The following is a 17047-nucleotide window of genomic DNA, read 5'->3' on the forward strand; positions in this document are numbered from 1 at the left end:
ATAGTGCACTTCTAGTACTTTTTATGTTACAAGCAATCATATTATACAAAATATTGCATAAATTGGAATTCCTACATAAAAAGCTATTTGAGCGATACTGCGTTCATATCCCTTACCACCAGTAAGGGATATGAAGCAGAGGTGGTTTCCTACACGTCCATATGAATTCTCTAGCCGGTGGATACGAGAAAGCCATGAAATTGTAACAAATACAATCAAACTAGAACAGTAATTAAATTTTTCATCACAATAACTGATACCAAAAATGTAAACGATCTAATTTTGTTCAGTTAAAACTACTTAAGTGAAAACGCAACTCAAAAAATGTAATTAATAAATAAGTAAACCCAGTCTTTTCAATTTAATTTTTCAATTTATTTTAAATAAGTTTTTATCGCTATTCGCAAAAAAATAAAAAACTTAACGCGATAAAGATTACAAGAGACTAGACAATTAATTTCAATAGCACTAACAAAAAAATTAAAACAACAATTTAAAATTTAGAAAGTATATAAAACGATATATATAACCTTACCAATCACGAAGTAATAAAAATAATAAATGCACCAGCTATAAAACCACGGCACATTTCACAGTCAAAAAAGTTATATTTAACACAAATTTTCGTAAACTATTATCAAAAGTCACTATAAACAAGCATTGCACGTCACTTTGGGTCCTGGTAATCTGCATAGAGTTAGGAATATCACTAAAATTCACTGGACGTTGCAACAATTACAATATTTTGATTAGCTCTCTGACTTCTAGTAATATTACTTGGCAGTGTCTATTGATACGTGCTCTCTCACTGAAACCGTATTGGATTATGGTTTAAGCTAAGAATTGAGAAGTTTCATAAAACAGTCGGGTTGGTATATATTACTACTTAAACTTAACTAAACATTATAATGAAACGCCCCTCCTTTTCTACCACTTCTTAGTTCAACTAAACGTTGTATTAACTTTATGACGTCATAGTTTTTGTTTACATTCATCACGGTTTTCTCTTCAAGAAAACTTGTAAATTTTTTCAACCTACTTTTATGTCACAAACCGAATGTAATGTAAAGGTATACTTGAATATAATTTGTAAAGTATATTGTTTTTACTATTTGATGCATAATGAACCAGTGGGAGGCTCCTTTGCAAAGGATGCCGGTTAGATTATGGTTACCATAACAGTGCCTATTTCTGACGTGAAGCAGTAATATGTAAACATTATTGTGCTTCGGTGTGAAGGGCGCCGTAGCTAGTGAAATTACTGGGCAAATGAGACATAACATCCTGTCTCAAGGTGACGAGCGCAATTGTAATGGCGCTCAGTATTTTTGGGTTTTTCAATAATCTTGAGCGGCACTGCATTTTAATAGGCAAGGCGTGTCAATTACCATTAGCTGAACGTCCTACTTGTCTCGTCCCTTATTATCATTAAAAAAACTCTTCCAAATATAAATAAACCAAATCAGTAGGTACCTACCTATTTAAATCTGTTCTGATCATTTTTATTAATTTTGAACGTTAATGTTGAAGTCATCAGTAGTCATTTTGTGTTTTTCAAATAATCATTCAAAAATTCAGAGATGATAATTTATTATTACTCTTATTCCAGAAATCGGCATTCAAACTGGTGCTTTTATATATAACTCCTGGAGGATATTCTTACTTGTCATGTCAATACCCTCATTCTTGGTAGCGGCACTGCATTGTAATGGGCAGGGTGCATCAATTGGCTGAACGCCTTGCTCGTGTCGTCCCGGATTTCCATAAAAAACTCATCGACTTGGACAAATCATACACCTTTCTGTATCGCGTATAGTTTTGTATGAAGTGTAGCAATCAATGAGTTTGGTAATAATGAACAAAGGGTTTTGTTTATCAAAACAATTATGAAATCGTGTGCACTTTTTGTCCGCATTTATGTTTATAGTGTTACACCGAGAGCGAGCGGGCTATTCTAACTTATTCCATCTAAGTTGCATAACTTAAACTTTAAATTGCTCGGAATTTTTTGCTGAGTTACTCATTATTGTCAATAAACAATAAAATAAGCGTTTACAAGATAAATAATGACGGTTAACTTTAAATTGGGTGTACTCGTAGTAATTAAAATGTTTTATTAAATACATATTTTACTGTTATCTTTTAATTTATTAAAAAGCGCGCGCAAAAAACAAAGTATGCTGGGAGAGTTTCTTGCACCGCTTCTTCTCTCTCAAAGCGCTATTTGTTTCCGAAGCGGTAGTAGAATCTAGTATAATATTAGAAATGATAACAAAAGGAATTGTAAAGGAATACATTTTGAGACAATAAATGCCTTTTATGCCGTTATTACTACACCGGCTTTATGGATAGCCCTTGGCTTAGCATAGTCCCCCCCTTCCTAGAAATACCTACAAGCTTATAGTGCTACCTACTAGGCTCTGTAAAATAAACAATTCTTTTGCATGCATTGGTATTAAATTTTACAATATATTACGAAAAAGTGTATCTGAATTATCAAAAAATAAATTTAAATCTTTTATTAAATGCTGACTTATGTCGAAGGCTTATTACAGTATTGAAGATTACATAAACGATATTACAATGTGGAATTGAGTAGTGTTATGCTTAGTTGATTTTTTTTATGGATTTTATGGTTCAGCCTTGTATTGTTTCACTAGATTGCATTATTTTTAATAGTTCATTATTGCAAAGGCCATTTCCCGCCGAGGCATATATAGTGCTTTTCTCAAAAGAATGCAGGGATATAAAACACACTTTTTTATAGTATACATTTTTTACAACAAATTTAATTTAACTCTGTCGCTAAATATATATCATCTGGGGCTTTAATTAAAAATTGCTTTATGTTTTCGCCGATAAAAATTTTCGATTTCTTGCTTTTGCATCCGGTCGATTGTCGTTTAAGAAAAGTAGTTCCAATAATTTTTCAAGTTAATGCCGTTTTTAACATGAACTGATCATTTCAGCATGGAGTGAATTGCCTATAATGTAGATGGCTTGTTAGTTTTAGCAATCTCATTAAAATACGCCAAAAATACTGTTTCGGAGAATTAGTTCACTTTTTTCTCGTTTTTCCAACGCATAAAATTTTCATATACATTCATGTATTTTTCTTTTAACTACGCTGGAAGCAGGTTTTCCATTGCTAATTTGGCTTCTAATCTTAACTTTGCTGGAGTACAATCAATCTCCATTTCACTCTCTGAACCGTTGGAACTCATTTTAATTATTATTAAATTTATATTTATGTAGGTATGGAAATAACAAATCAAGACAAATTTTCAGCTTTGCCGCCAATTTTTTTTATCATCTGAGCCGACAGGCAAACGCATTTATGGGTACACAGCCACGTAAACGCAATTTGTACTAAGCATAAAGATTAGAGACTATGGTATGCCAAGAATGACAAAAGAGATCCGATCAAAGAGTATTTAATAACCCCAGCACGCCGTTTCATATAACATTGCAGGAGCGTTGTAATGTTCCGAATTCAAAAAACGCTCCTGCAATGGATTTTATTTACTATGTCCTAGATTAGAAAATTCGATACTTCGCGTGTTCTTTTTTCGAAAATAATGACAACATTTCCATGCATGTTTGAGAAAAATATATATGTTTAAACTTTTGTGTACTTAACATGTATTTGTATAGTATTTTTGTTGATTGACGTTCACGAGCAATCTTTTGATTTTATGTCAATAAAATATTTATGACTTTGACAAACTGCCTCCACATGCAAATAACCCTATGTAGTCCTCGACCAGAGCTACTCGCCTACAGCAATACTTCAAGCCGGCCAACATGCGCAGGTCCAGCTACGAGTACATATTATGAAGTATTGATGTCATCTCTGGTCTAGCGCACCCCAGTATCACCTTGAACTATTTGACCGCGTGCAACGCAGAGCTGACGGGGTCTTCTGCTCTGTGAACAGCTTCACTTGGCGTTACGTAGAGGCGTCGCTTCATTGTGTCTTTTACCGCATTTATCAGGGGGGTGTTCCAAAAAGATTGATTCCTGCAGCCGAATTTCATCTTCGCACTACCAGCCGGTGCGCTGTGTTTATGTCTTCGACGACATGGAACCTTCAAAAAAGGCCGGCAACGCTACTGTGATTCCTGTGGTGTTGCAAGAGAATGTGGGTGGAGGAGATCACTTAACATCAGGTGACCCGTACGCTCTTTTGCCCTCCTCTTCCATAAAAAAATCGTATATATATCAACGTTTAAATTGCCTGCCACTGATTACCATTTTCCCATATCTTAACTGCCATACAGTTTTTTTTCAAACCTTTTCGAACCTTTTGCTCAATTTGTAGAAACCATAATCCATCATTTTTGTAAAGTTTTTGCATAATATATTAATAAGTCATAAAAAATCTCGTACTCAATTGTGCTCACTTGTTAGTAGGTGATCACCTTAATCTACATGACTTTGTTTGTTTGCAATGTTAAAATATATAACTATTTAAAAATAAATAATAGTGACCCACTGTTTGTGTAAGTAATTTAACAATTAATTAATTATTTAACTGCCTATCTTAATTATATAGTTAAAAATAAGACCCCAATCATCTAAATAATGTTTGTGATAACATCATTTAAAACTATTAGTTTATTTATATGTATAATTAACTATAAGTAAATATATATAAAAAGATTACGTGTATTTTTACTAATATCTAGTATATATATACCTACTACTCGAGTTAGTAAGGCATTTGTTGGGCAACCTAATTGTTTTTACAACATGATTCCAGAAAATGTGTTACGAAATTCAAAAGATTTTTTAAAAGACGCTTATGTGGTTAAGGTTATATATATATAGCTATAACATAAATATGACTTAGGAACACTCCCCGGTGACAAATGCGGTAGAAGACGCACAATGAAGCGACGTCTCTACGCAACGCCAAGTGATCCAGCCGTTCAGAGAACAATGGGTCCCCGACAATTCGTTTTTAATTTTTTTTTTGAATTTCATTCAGGCAAACAGACATGAATTCTTTAAATTACTTTTTTTGCTTTGTCTGTGGAACACACAGCAAGAATTAAAAAAAATATATATACTAAATTGCAAAGTTTTAATTTTTGTTGCCATTTTACTAAATGTATAGGTACCTAGTTAATATTCTGTGGCTGAGTGGCAGTAGGTGGAGATAACATATTTATATTATTGAGAAAAATCAATTCATTCTAGCCTTAAGTGACATTGTTTAAATGCCAACAAACAGCCAAAATCACACTTATTCGTATGATGCCTAAGTGCGAATTTAGGGTGACGCAATAGTCTCTAGTGCAAACTAACACTGGAAAATATATTTACTCGTCAATTTGTTTTTGTAACGTCACTAGTGTACAGAGTCAGAGTTTTTTAGAGCTGTTTTAAACAGTTTTATTTAGCTTGCCCTGTTTATTTATTTGGGTCAAATCCATTAATTGATATTTCACCCCCCTCGTGTTATGTTGACAGATCTGAAAGGTAATTATGTTCTGATAACAACAATTTAAAACATTCTTTTTATTTACAAAATCTAATATGGCCGCTTCTACAAAATGGCGGATTATATATTGTTTTACAACCCATTCAATATGGGTTTCAAATGAAAGGTTGACTGGTAGAATATAGTTTAGTATAGAAAATAATAGAAATCCGATTCTAATTCAATTTCAAATATTTTTATTCAAAATAGGATTTAAAATCACTTATTCCAGACCTGAGAAGAACGGGCGCAAGAAACTCAGCAGGCTTTTTTTTTCTTAATTTAGTTACATTAGCATCGTACAGCAAAATTTATAAATATCCTGAGGTCGGTCGTTCTGTTTGTAGTATTATATCATCGCCAAAAAAAATGGCAGGTTTATTTATCTTTTCACAACCCCTTCAATTTGGGTAAATGAAAGGTCTTGACTAATAAAATATATTAAGCTATGAAAAAAAAATGACATGAGGCATGTCAACATTGAACTAAAATGAAATACTAATAAACTTATTGTCATCATAATTAAATATTGCTACTTTTCTATTCAATGATGAGTTTGTCATTTTATACTATATTTGTATATAACACGCTTCACTGTTGCCGAAAATGGAATTATTTCTTAATTTGATGACGAAAGTCCGCTATGATTAATTACAGATATCATCCCCACCATCTGGATGTCTACATTTTTCCACGACATGGCCACCTTCACGAAAAGCGCGTACACTTTTCTAAAACACCGACAACGCTCCTGTGATTCATCTGGTGCTGCAGGAGTATATGGACAGCGGTGATCACTTAACATCAAGTGATAAATACGCTTGTTTTTGTTTATGAAAGAGGAGGACAAACGAGCATACGGGTCACCAATTATTCACCACAGCCTATACTCTAAGAGCGTTGCCTACACTGACACCGAAAACACATTGGCGGGTGAGGATCCAACCGGGGTCTCTGTGGTGAGAGTCTACGGTTGTCCTCATCATCCATAAAAAATACATAACATTGAGTAATATATTTTGTATTTTGTACTTTCTCAGCACTCAAGAGCCAATAGTGTAATAAGCCAACCATAATGAAAATCCACGAAGTTTTCAGGTACCGATGAAATCGGCTTAAAAGAATTAGAAGAATCCGGTTGAGTTTCTTGCGCCCATTCTTCTCAGGTTTAAGAGATACATTTTCGAATGGGTGATAGTTTTTGATATCAATAGATGATTTTACACGCTTTTTATTAGCTTCACCTGTATTATTGTTTGTAACCGACTCATTTGGGCGCGATTTTGACCCACTTTATATGGCCAGATTTCGTTCAAACTTCGTAGATTTATTGAGGACCGATGACATTACATTAATTGATAAAATTATTGCATTATTCAATTTGCAAAATAAGATTTTTGTTAATTTATATAATTAAAAAAAAAAAACATTTTTGCATTTGATGCGCGAGATATTTCCGAGCTGTCGAAAAATCTGAAGATATCATACATAATATAATATATGCAAAATTCTGGTTATTATTATATTTTATTGGTAAGTATCTGTTAAAGTATGAGGAAACGTATTCTGATTCGGCGGATTGTTGACATGTGATCTCATAAAAAGTGATCAATCTGGCTGGCGTGACCTCCGAATGAGCACGTGAACGAGGTGAGGCTGCCAAGGTGAAGGTAGTTTAATAAATAGCGGAGAACTGCACTATTATTATATCAACTTTGGAGTAGTTACATACTTTATTCAATGATATACTATGCCCACGGACTAGTGAAAAAATAAGGACTCCATGTCACCTTACATAACAGTGTAGCACCAAAACAAGCCGATTAACGTGTAAATACATAGCCCCCCGCACACACTTACTACTACAGGCCGATAGGCGGCCATTTATCAGAATTGTCATCGTCTGTGACAGATCAGTTTGCGTCTCAATAAAACATTTTAAAAATGCCATCGTGCGTTGTGAAAAAGTATAAAAACGATACTATATAACTGTTTGTGGCCATATGATTATTTAAGGGAGCAAAAATTGTGTAACTAGTATTCCCCGTAACCGCACACACACTAGCATAACGGTGCTTCACTTGCTAATATCACGGCGCGGAGTCCTACCTTTTTACTCGTCCATTACTATGCCTGGTTTTTGGGGTGCCGTACCCAAACGGTAGAAACCGAACCTTATTATTAAGACTCCACTGTGCATCCTTCTGTCCGTCTGTCACCAAGCTGTATCTGATTAACCGTAACAATTAAACAATTAAAATTTCACAGATGATGTCTTCCTGTTGCCGCTATAAAAATAAATAATAAAAAAATTGAGGGTGCTTCGAAGCAGCAAACGCAATTTTAATGGCTCGTTTTCTCTCGATATTGGTAGACAGATCTTGAAATTAGAATTAAATTATTCAATTTAAAAGTATAATGTTATAGGGAAGCTTCCGTATGAAAATCGCGTTTGTTGTATAACAAACGTATTTTTTTTCTTGGTCTTAATATTAAATTCGACAGCACTGAGACTGCCATTCGTAGCTGGTACAACTGTTACACCTGACACGCTATCAGTATATATACACATACCTATACTTACAGTTGATAGTCAAGCGAAAGTTGACTTTGAGTACAGTAGAACATAATAGCCTACCAAAAGATATGCTAACTAACATTGTCACTAACACAAATAAATGTAGAGCTACCAGCTGAGTTTTACCAGTGGGAGGCTCCTTTGCACCGGATGCCAGATACATTATGGGTACCACAACGGCGCCTATATCTGCCGTGAAGCAGTAATGCATTACCGTGTATCGGTCTGAAGGGCGCCGTAGCTAGTGAATGTACTGGGCAAATGAGACTTGACAACTTATGTCAAAAGGTTCTGCGCTCGTCAGCGCAGGTGTAGTGCCGCTCAGAATTTTCAATTCAATTTCCTATTAAGCAAATATTGGGGTTGAGCAGGTTATCAACTTTAAAATAGACCCTGTATATGAACAACCTGAGAGTTGAACTAGAGATACATATTAAGCTAGGTTATATGTGTTCTTTATAAAATTTGTGTAGATAGTAAATACATTAAAATACAATTACAAATATTTGAACTTTATAAAGCTTATCAGACGTTGAATTTTTAATTACAAAAACACTTAAAAAGAACAATGTTCAATTAGAACAATAACATCGTAGAGTACCGATAGCATAATAAACAAAAAAAACTTGTACATTTCTACTTTATATTCCTGAGTACTTACTGAACAAGTAATAGGTAATATATAGAGTACATTTATTGATTGTTATCATATATTTACATAAATAAATATATTATATATTATAACGAAGAAATATCGGCGCATTTCAATTTTCCTGGTTGATAAGGTAAATAATGAGACAGTTAATAAAACGTGATGCGGATATGAAAATAAATTAAAATTCGATATTGGTTATGTTAAAAACCATTATATTGAAATGATAATAGATAGTATTGGATGCTCGGGTAAAAAATTTGAATTCACGTGAGTAGTTAGTGTTAGGTAGACTACCTACTCACGTGAATTCAAATTTTATGCTGATATGACGAAATTTTCTAAGAGCATATGTCGATTTTGATTTTTTTTTTACAATAATTATTATAAGTTACTAGCTGACGTTGTATTGCCGATATTAAAATCGCGATACAAAAGTAACTGTTGATCGTAGATGGGTGAAAATTTGAAGTTGTATGTATTTTTTAAAGTTGTTGTCGATAGATGATGTCCGATTCTCAGACCTACCCAATATGCACTCAAAATTTCATGAGAATCGTTCAAGCCGTTTCGAAGGAGTTTAACGACAAACACCGCGACATGAGAATTTTATATATTAGAGAAGATAATACTGACAGTAACTAAATGAATAATGTTATTGTTCTGTCAACAGATGATTTTGGAATCGAAAATAAATGTGCTTTATCTATTTAAGTTACTTTTGTGTTGGTTAGGTGCGTGATAGTTTTACCGACGCGTGGACACAGATTACAAATATTTGTAAGTATAATTTATCACCTAACTGTCATTTTGTTCTTGTCAGTCTTGTCTGTCATTATTTGATATAGATGGATCGAGAAATAGATCAACATAACGATCCTTAAATCTTTAATTGTAATGCTTAAAGCAGAGATTAGATTAAAATATAAATCTCGGATCGCGTTTAAATATAGTGTTACATCCGAATAGGCTCAGCCAAGTTGAGGTAGTGGTGTACCGTGTATGTCAAAAACAAAAGATAGAGACTGAAATCTCTGTACTAGGTGGATAGTATCGTATTTTTTTTTTTATGAATATAAGAGACGAGACGAGCAGGACGTTCAGCTGATGGTAACTGCCCATTACAATGCAGTGCCGCTCAGGATGCTTGAAAAACTCCTAAAATTCCGAACGGCACTACAATTGCGCTCGTCACCATGAGACATAAGATGTTAAGTCTCATTTGCCCAGTAATTTCAATAGCCACGGCGCCCTTCAGACCGAAACACAATAATATTTACACATTACTGCTTCACGGCAAAAATAGGCGTTGTTGTTGTACCCTTATTTTAGTGCCACAATTAATTATATTTTGCTTTTAAAATATGTCAGTTCAGTTTCAAATTTCACACAATGGGATCACTGAAAATCAGTGTTGTGCTCATAATGTATGGACACAACTATAACAGGGTGGACTCCAGTTTTGGAAGACCACTGCCACATCAAGTTTTGCTTTTGTTTCTTTTGTATTAAGTAAGTTAAGTATTAGATTAAGCATATATTTTGTTCTCATAAACATTTTTGTGTGAATGTGTCAGTTTTTCTTCCAAAATAAATTCATTTTCATTTTCATTTCATTTCATAATCTAGCCGGCATCCTGTGCAAGGGAGCCTGCCACTGGTATATCTAGATTGCTCTTAAAACTGGGCTCGAAATGGAAAAGCTACCAGCAGAATTGAACATTCCATTTATTCCATGATTATTGCAAAATTATTTTGACGGAATGTTGTTTCTGCAGATTGGTTTTTTGGGAACCGTTTAAGAGCAGTGCCCAAGAAGCTGATTTTGTTTTTCAGAATAAAAGATAAACTTTCGATGATATCGATGAATTAATACTGAACATATTGTTACTGCAATAAAAATAACGGGGAAAACATACCCATTAGTTCCATCGCAATGCTTTAAAACAAGTGAAGACTATTACATGTATATTATAATACTATGGACCAGTGGGAGGCTCCTTTGTACAGGATGCCTGCTAGATTATGGCTACCACAACGGCCCCTATTTCTGCCGTCAAGCAGTAATGTGTAAATATTACTGTGTTTCGGTCTATGGGCGTCGTAGCTAGTGAAATTAAAGGGCAAATGAGACATGTCATCTTATGTCTCAAGGTGCCGAGCTCAATAGTAGCGCCGCTCAGAATTTTTGGGCTTTTCAAGAATCCGAAGCGGCACTGCATTGTAATGGGCAGGGTGTATTAATTACCATCAGCTTAACATCCTGCTCGTCTCGTCCTATATTTTCATAAAAAAATATTTCGTGAAACAATAAAATTTCTAATGGCTCCAATATTATTGTTGTACTTATAGTAGTGTAACAAAATAGTTTAACAGGTCAAACTTTCTCATTTCTAATATATTTATCTTACAGATTCTTTTTAGATTATGTTAATTATCACCCAAATAAAACTCGTTTAGTGATTCGCAAATGCATTTGGCGCCGGTGTAACCACTCGTATGTACCGTACGAAAGTAATTTAAAATTGGATTTTCGGTACACTGTGTGTTATGTTTTAATAAACAGTTAAACAAGTTTATTTGTAAGCTGTTTTTTGAGCCAATAAATATGCTGTATCAACTAAAAATATTATTAAGTTCTTGATAAAAATTGCGAGTAAAGAGAATCTGCAGTGACCTACAGATCAAGTTTAAGAAACTGACTCAAGTCTTATCTCATCATTATCATCATCATTTCAGCCGGAAGACGTCCACTGCTGGACAAAGGCCTCTACCAAAGATCACCATGACGATCGGTCCTAGGCTGCCTTCATCCAACTTACTCCGGCGATTTTGACCAGATCGTCGGTCCATCTTGTAGGGGGCCTACCAACACTACGCCTTCCAGAACGTGGTCGCCATTCGAGGACCTTACTTCCCCAACGGCCATCCGTCCGCCGAGCTATGTGCTCTGCCCACTGGCACTTCAATTTCGCAATCATTTGGGCTATGTCGGTGACTTTGGTTCTTCTACGGATCTCCTCATTTCTAATTCGATCTCGCAGGGAAATTCCGAGCATAGCCCTCTCCATTGCCCGCTGAGCAACAGCGAGCTTCCTCATAAGGCCCATAGTTAGCGACCAAGTCTGTGTTCCGTATGTCATCACTGGCAACACACATTGGTTAAAAACCTTCGTCTTCAGACACTGTGGTATTTTTGGACGATAAGATTTTACGGAGTTTCTCGAACGCTGCCCATGCGAGTTGGATTCGACGATTGACCTCTTTCCCGAAATTGGACCTGCCCAACTGGATTATTTGTCCAAGGTAGACGTACTCGTCAACAATTTCAAGATTACAGTTCCCAACTGTTACGGGAGTAGTGCGACATGGGCATTAGACATGAACTTCGTCTTGTACATGTTCATTTTGAGACCTACTACTTGGGAAGCTGTATTGAGGCCATCGAGTCTATCACTACATATTATAAAACAAGGTCCTCCGCCACGTTTTTCTTTCTGTCTGTTCGCGATAAACGCAAAAACTACTGCACCGATTTTCATGCTGTTATAACCAATGGATAGCGGGGTTCTCGGGGATAGTTTTAGTATATAAATTGTAAAGTTTTTATACACATTTAGTATACATTAACGATGTTTGTTGGAGGTGTCGGGAAAAATTAAGTCTGTCTGGAAGCTTTCAACGAAACTGCTGTTTAAGATATAACAAAATAATGTATGGTGGAATTGTGTATCTTAAATTGTTCTACAGAAAAGTCCAGGATAGCATGTCTATATCATAAGGATAACATACTATATCCATTATACTTAAAAAAAATTGGCAATAGGTACAGCGACAACAATACGACAATTCCCCCTTGAATTTTTTCAAATTTAGGGATGTTATTGGTTTTATCCCGTTTTTCGAAAATCGAATTTTTATGAGATCCTCCACGTTTTAAGGTTCTAGGAAGCTTCCCTGACTATTCTCGGGATGGTTCCGTACGTCTGTATGCATTTATGTGTGAGTGTGTGTGTGTGTTTGTGTGTTTCTGTGTATATATGTATGTTAACCTCTTATAACTTTTGAACGCCTCTATCGATTTAATCGCGTTGGCGCCATTCGGAAAAATCGGACCGCTTCGGACCGGTAGATAATGAGAAATCTCAAAACAACTACGAAAAAAAATTCAAAATGTGGTGTTTTTGGAATCGATTTTAACGGCTTCACAGATCGATTGAAAACTGCGTGATAACGGTTTATTATTCCAAAAGTAATTGCGGTTTAAAAATTTCTTTAGCTCGAAGAGCTCCAAACAGCAAACTCTTTGAGCTCAAAGAGCTCAAAATTAAAAAATCATATGTTTAAAAATCGTCATAAGTAAAATTTGAAGCGTTTAGATGTGGCATTAGCGGGAAGTTTCAGGGATGGCCTTACCGGGCCAACCGTTTCCTAATTTTTTATTTATTTTAAAACTTAATAATTTATTTAACTCTCGTCCATTGCTTGTGGTTCAGTAGACATATGAGTTACAAGAGGCTTGGTAGCTGAAGTATGATACAAATGGTCTAGTTGACACACTAATGTAGAGGGGGTCGAAATAATTGAATTTACTCGACAGTGTGCGCGCGCATCGTAAAAATTCATTAAATATTTTTTTCCTAACGCGCCAAAACAAGTATAACTTCACAAGTATAGTTAATAATTAACAAATAAATTTAGAGACGTCATCAAACCTTCCCGCTCAGTTCGATGTCGAAACACGATGATCAAAGAGCTATATTAGTGTTGATGTTTGTTCAAAGATCACTCTTATCATTTCTGAAGGCTGCTAAATGCTACCGAATCAAACCTGCGGTAAACATTCTATACCTATCATAAGTCTATTTACCAAGTAAATAACTGGTTTATAATTGAGTGACGTATATGCATTTACCGTATTTAAATTGTACTATAATTACAATATGTATTTGCAAATAAATGTCATGATATTTATTATGTTAATATATGTAGGGAAAACTATTAGCCAATTTATGTATGTTTGTTCGTTTGTGCGCGCTGTACAGACCAAACGCGTAGGCCGATTATGTTGATTCGTCAAACTTCTTGAAATTCAAAAAACTGTGAAAACTTCTTTAACTGCGCTAAGCACTTTTCTTGGGATGGGTATAAAATGTTAAGCTCGCGTCAGAACACGTGACCTGATAGAAAATTCGTAAGACAGTCGTTGAAATTATGGATGAAAGTTGATTTTTCTGAGAGATGAACTTCTTAATGTAAAATAATTGTAATAGTTTTGAAGTGATTTTTTATATAATATAAATTGCCATTTTTGTGCATGATAATAAATGTATATTTTTATACTGATAAATAAAGAAATTCCTGCGAAACCACTCCAAAATTTTCAAAATTTCACAACGTTAGTGTTCAATTTATCACTTCTGCCGGCACTCCCGGAGTGCAACCCGTTTTTTTAACTAGCTTATACCACGATTTCGTCCGCGTACACACAGGAGCACGAAGTTCTTTTAAAAATCGTTGTTTCTCAAAATTTTTTTAACTGTATATTAAATGAAGATTGCAATATTTTTTTTAGGTAAGGGCCAAGTGTCTAAGGTATAAAACTTGGAAGACCTAATTGAAATCACTCCAGTACTTTTTCCGTTCAGTAATTTTTTTTCTTTTTTATTTAAATATATAGAAATGATGCCATATTGGAAAAACAAATGAGTGGATATCAAAACAAATGGTTAGATGTGTGTAGTTTAATATTTGTTAATTCAGACCTCGGTCTGTAAAATATTGAGCTTTCATGAGAAGAAGTGGCAAGAAACTCATTGCCACTTTTTAAAATCAACAATTACAGCTTCATCGTTTTACAAATCATTTCAATTACAATATATGTAAAGTGATTCAATAAAATGCAAATTAATTATAATATCTCTTATTTACGTTCATCTCTTTGAAAGCAAATAGACTTATCAAAGATAAACAGGCGCAGATATGTCATAATTAAATAATGAAGCCAATGTTAAAATAAAGCCTTGAAATTCTATTGTACGTGTATCACTCCAGTGGGCTAAAATCTTGAAATGGTACTGAACAATATTTACATTATTAAAATGCAGATATGTTTATTGAAGTATAAAAATGACCTGCATGTGAATGACAATGTGAAATTTGCAGAGTCCATCTTTATTATTTGAATATATCAGGCGGAAATTGACCGAATACAAGATGGACAAATCCGCGAGCATAAGTGTCATATTTTTTAAAACTTCTAAACAAAATATAGCTGGCAAAAATATTTAACCATTTTTAGACACGAGTTATAGCTTCGATATCCAATGGTTTCTCCAATACAGTTAGGTAAATACATATGAAATTTTCTACATAATTTTCCGATTATCTTGGCATTTGAAATTTTATTTAAATAAATAAATTCTATTTGAAGCATTCATCGTCTCCGCAGACGGTAAAACATAAGCACGCTCAGGATTCCAAATCACAGAAAATCACAAAAAAACTGAGCGGCAATACAATTGCGCTCGTCACGTTGAGACATTTAGTTAAGTCTCATTTGTCTCTTCTGCTTCACGGCAGAAATAGGCGGCATTGTGGTACCCATAATCTACCACTGGTGTGCCACAAATGAACAATCATATCCAATTGCCTTTCTTTGCCTCGTGCAGACGGGGAAAAAAGCGCACTGCTTGTATGAATATTAGTTGTGTTTCGTTAACCTCCTTATGTCCACCTGTCCAGGTAGGATAATGTTGTCATGGAGTTATATTTGATATGATAATGAATACAGTAATATGTATTTGCCCTAGAGCAGAGTGGAATATTACTACCGTGTTTTGATTTTATGTGGAAAATATAGATAAGAATATAGTCCAGGAGGAATCGGTGTATGAGTACCAAAAACTATTCCACCTCAGTTTTTTTATGCGATACTCTTCAAATTATTACCACTGATTATATATAAATGCATGTTGCCATGGGGCAACACCGTGCCATATAATTTAAACAATTGCAAGGAATTGTTAAAATAATATGGCACTAACTTCTTTAGGCGCGACTTGGGGTGACTCAGAATTTTTTTCTGACGGAAGTAGCACTCAGTAAAAAAGTCAATTGAAACAATTTTTTAAGCCGTTATAATTTAATATTTTTAAAAAATATTTCAAATAGCCCAGTAATATTTTTTTAAGTCTCCAAGTGCATAATTTGTTTATTTATTACTACTTTTGTAATAAATAATAAATATGTTTTCAGTCTGACATTTGCGACATTGCTTTTGGTTTCTTCGCCCATTATTAGGACAGGCAAAGGGTTCGAGCCCATACAGCCATATTTGTTAATATTCAATAACAACGTCGTATTGATATTGCTTATAATAATATAACCTTTAATTTCTAATGTGCGAATGGTATTTATTAATTATATATATGAATATAAAATTTAAATAATAATCAGTCAAATAAAATGGCGGAATCCTAGGATAATTTTACTCTTTCATCAATAAATAAGAATAAAGGAGAAAATCAAGAACCTGATAATGACTTGACCTGTAAAAAGTGTAAGTAAGTGTTTATTTTCTGATGAATAATAATATCAAAATATAACATTATTATATCATTCTTTGTAAAATATATAAAATCCCACTTGATAAAACAATATTAATTATATTATATATTAATTAAGGCATTATTTTTATTTTAGGTAAAGAAAATGTTATGAAAAACATTGCTCAAAAGATGAAGTTATATCGTCAGCGTTACCGAGAAAAAAAAATAGCAAAATATCTAACAATGCCCTTCATTAGTAACGTGAGTGCTTAGTTGCTAATACGGATTTATTTAATGTAATATATATTATGTATCTGTTAATGATTCCTAAAGTTAATTATTATTAAGTTTTACTTCAATCGCGCGTAGAGTTTACACGCACATACTTTTTTTTGTGGGTGAATTAATCCTAGAAGTGAGGGTTATCACTTAGAAATATAACATATTGTGTAGATTTATAAGAGCGACATCTCAAGACAATTCCTAATATGCAAATATTGGGATTGAGCAGGCTATCAACTGTACAGTAGATCCTGTACATGAAGCCACAACCTGATCGCACGGAACTCGAGAGATCGTGGGTTCGAGTCCCGCATCGTTCATAAGATTTTGTTTTTCTAATTTTATTTCTGTTATATTTTTTTTAAATACAAATAAAAAAGGTTTTATGACATTTCATGATAAAGCTAATATTTTTAGGGATATTAGTTTTTAAAGGTTCGAAAAATCTACTAATAACGTCGGTCAACTCAACCCTACAACGGCCATAAGACGAATAAGAC

The 17047-nt window shown here is 34.1% G+C and overlaps 1 protein-coding gene across 3 annotated transcripts in view; it reads right to left on the reverse strand.

Moving 5' to 3' along the window:
- LOC126966850 (synaptic vesicle glycoprotein 2B) overlaps window positions 1-17047 on the reverse strand; it is a 78330-nt gene that overhangs the window by 30075 nt on the left and 31208 nt on the right. The window contains exon 1 of one of the 3 annotated variants that reach the window (XM_050811114.1): window positions 536-835. The exons of the other annotated variants lie outside the window; for them this stretch is intronic. The gene's annotated coding sequence lies outside the window, so the exon portion shown is untranslated. Of the gene's footprint in view, window positions 1-535; window positions 836-17047 lie in introns of those variants that run through there. 3 annotated transcript variants of the gene reach the window in all.

The sequence above is a fragment of the Leptidea sinapis genome, chromosome 11, assembly GCF_905404315.1.
Source record: "Leptidea sinapis chromosome 11, ilLepSina1.1, whole genome shotgun sequence".
NCBI lineage: Eukaryota > Metazoa > Arthropoda > Insecta > Lepidoptera > Pieridae > Leptidea > Leptidea sinapis.